Source organism: Podarcis pityusensis, assembly GCF_964106645.2.
Source record: "Podarcis pityusensis genome assembly, chromosome: 6".
NCBI classification, from domain to species: Eukaryota; Metazoa; Chordata; class Lepidosauria; order Squamata; family Lacertidae; genus Podarcis; species Podarcis pityusensis.
In genome coordinates, this window is record NC_138030.1 from 5,499,865 (window position 1) to 5,503,301 (window position 3,437).

At 53.1% G+C, this 3,437-nt stretch overlaps 1 pseudogene across 1 annotated transcript; it reads left to right on the forward strand.

Moving 5' to 3' along the window:
* The first annotated feature begins 1,281 nt into the window (after nt 1–1,281).
* On the forward strand, nt 1,282–2,952 carry LOC308480089 (ABHD16B pseudogene; annotated as a pseudogene). The gene has a single exon. The product of its transcript is annotated as an ABHD16B pseudogene (transcript).
* Nucleotides 2,953–3,437: the final 485 nt, after the last annotated feature.

Below are 3,437 nucleotides of genomic sequence, written 5' to 3' on the forward strand. Positions count from 1 at the left end.
GTGCTGTGTGTGTGTGTGTGTGTGTGTGTGTGTGTGTGTGTCCTATTTTCACTTTTGTTCAAACTGCACTCAGAGACTTGTTCTCCCAGTGATGAAAACGGGATGACAGATTTGTACCAAAACCAGGCTCCCCCTTTCTTTCAACACCCCCCCCCCCAGCTCTCTGGGGATTGAAAAGAGCATCATTGCTACTCTTTCCTCCTTCCTCAAAGAGTGTCACAGGCAGGAACCCCTCCACCATCACCTCCTCCAGCTCTCCAACAGTCATCTGTCTCCAGCGGGGGCTTTTGCAACCATCCTGCCCCCTCTTCCCTCTTCCTAGGAAAGAGGAATCGAGGAAATGCCGTCTGGTCCCCGCAACGCCGTCTGCCTCCTGGTGCATGGGGGATACTGTAGGGTTTTTCAAGACTGTGGGTTGAGATTACACATCATTCTGAGAGCTGCGCTTGTGGTGAAGAGGAAAGCGATGTCTCTGTGGTCAGTGCTGTGCGTGGGGGGAGTTTGGCGAGCAAAAAGAGAGACGGCTTCTCCCACTGGCTGGTCACACTTCCCTTTCAACTTGAGCTCCAAACTGCACGCGGCATAAAACGCATTTAATGTGCAGCTTTTAAAAAATGCTTTTTGCATCACTTGGGCTGATAGTTCACAGCAAGCACGGAGGGGGAATTTAAACCTTTAGGAGGAATTTAAACCCCTGCAGATCCCTAGATGACAATGATTCCTCTCAAGCTGGAATTTCCACCAGGAACTTTCCCCCCAATGCAAACTGAGTACCAGTTGCTGGAAACCACAGGCTCCTGTGTTCGAATCCTGCTTGCTGCTTTCCCACAGGAATCCGTCTGGCCACTGTGAGAACAGGTGGGCCATTGGCCTGATCCAACAGGCTCTTCTTACCTTCTTACCTTGTTGCCTGACCTGGTACCTTAGAGTGAAGGATGGGTAACGAATTAAACAAGCGTTAATAATGTTACTGATGGAAGAAGGTGTCTAACCTTCAATGAGGCCCACTTCCCGGTTCCTGAGATATAGGGGCGCTCTGGCCCACAAAGAAAGCCTTTTGTTCCGTGGGACCGATGGACGAGGCTGGGATTGATGGGACAGACTCTGTGGACAGACTCTGTGCTCTTGCTCCACCGCCCCAGAGAAGAATTTGCAATGTCCACCTCCAGACCCCCCTGGCAGCTGATGGGCTTCCCAGCCAAGCCCTCAGAGGAGTAATTGCTCACAAAGGGGGCTGACATGGCTTATTATTACCTTTGCTTTGAGTGACTGGCCTGTAGGGGCTCTTGGAGGAAGTGCCTGGTTGCCCTTTGCAGGATATGACCCTCCCAACACCAGCCAAGGGCAGGTGGGCAGCAGCCATCTCAAGACATTCTAGTGCTGCTCCACATCCACTTCTGGGTTGAACCCGAATCAAAAGTTGCTAACTTCCAGCGTGCCTCCATAAATATCTCTTTGGCCTTCTCTTCTTCATGTTCCCCTTCCTTTAACTTGACCCAGCTTGCTGAAAGGCGCCGTCGTTTGATCCCGTGAACGTTCCCCCCCTAAAGAGCTCCAACATGTGTTACAAAATGAAAACCTACTTGATGATCAAAGACAGCTGTGTGTTCAAGAAGTGCCCAGTGGAATATCGCTGGGATGAGGCCGGGACCAGCACCGTCGCCAATGGACACAGCAGCAGCAGCATCACCATCAACAACCAGAACCCACAAGGGATGCTTACGGTCCCCCAGGAGGGCGCTGTGGCGGAGAGCTCCAGATCCAGCGTCTTCCACTCCTTCAAGCATTGCTCCAGCAAGTTCGCCAGGTATGCCATTGCTCACTCCATTGGCCGCTGGCTGCTCTACCCGGGTTCCGTTTGCCTCTTGAACAAAGTCCCGCCCAATATACTGGTGAACGCCCGAACTCGCCTCATTGAGGATTTCCATGGGAAACGGGCCAAACTGATTGCCCGCGATGGGAACGAAATCGACACTATGTTTGTGGACAGGAGGAAGAGGAAAAGTCCAGAGAAACGGGGGATGCAGTTGGTGATCTGCTGTGAAGGGAATGGCAGTTTCTATGAGGTCGGATGCTTTTTCACCCCACTGAAGGCCGGGTACTCTGTCCTGGGGTGGAACCACCCCGGTTTCGGCAGGAGCACGGGCAAACCCTATCCGGCGAATGACGTCAACGCTATGGATGTTGTCATCCAATACGCCATACGTCGGCTGGGTTTTGCCCTGCCGGACATTGCCATCTACGGCTACTCCTTAGGGAGCTACACAGCCACCTGGGCTGCGAAGACTTATCCGGAGCTAGGCGGGTTGGTACTAGACGCCTCCTTTGACAGCTTGCTCCCTTTGGCCATGAAGGTGATGGCAAAGAGCTGGAAGAAGCTGGTGGTCAAGACCGTGACGGAGCACTTCAACCTCAACGTGGCGGAGATGCTGTGCCAGTACCCCGGCCCAGTGCTGCTCGTCAGGAGGACGTTGGACGAAATCACCAGCACCCACTTCCACTCAGAGAGCAAGCTGCCTGTCATCAAGACCAACCGCGCCAATGAGCTGCTCCTGCAGCTCTTGAGGTGCCGTTACCCCGACCTTATATCCGAGGAGGAGGAAGTGGTGCGCAGCTGGCTGGCAGCCGACTGCCCTCAGATGGACAACCTCATCTACAGCTTCTTCTACAAAGTGGATGAGGACTGGTGCCTCCAAACGCTCCGCGGCTACAAAGCCAGCCTTGGCTCCAACTGCAGCTTCCCGTGGAACGTCGGGAAGAACCTTCCCCCCGCGAAGAAGAAGCAGATGGCCTTGTTTTTGGCCAAGAAGCACCTGAAGAACGTGGAGACCACCCATGGAAGAACTTTGCCACCAAATGAATTTCAGATGCCCTGGAAGCTCTAGCTCGGCTGGGGAGGTGGCGGCTTGACTGTAGAGAAAGAGAGAGAAATAAAAACTAGCATTCATCATTGCGGTTTGTTTGTGCAGGCAGTGGTGAGGTCTTTTGGCTCAGATTCTACCTTCTGCTGTTCCGTAGGACCCAAACCACTGGATTCAAATGACAAGAAAGGAGATTCCAGCTAAATATTAGGAAGAGCTTTCTGACAGCAAGAGCTGCTTGTTAAATGGACTGCCTCGGAAGGTGGTCAACTCTTCTTCACCTGAGGTTTTTAAACAGGGGTTGTATGGCCATCTAGGGACACAGGTGGCGCTGTGGGTTAAACCACAGAGCCTAGGGCTTGCCGATCAGAAGGTCGGCGGTTCGAATCCCCAAAACGGGGCGAGCTCCCATTGTTCGGTCCCTGCTCCTGCCAACCTAGCAGTTTGAAAGCACCTCAAAGTGCAAGTAGATAAATAGGTACCACTCTGGCGGGAAGGTAAACAGCGTTTCCATGCGCTGCTCTGGTTCACCAGAAGTGGCTTAGTCATGCTGGCCACATGACCCGGAAGTTGTAC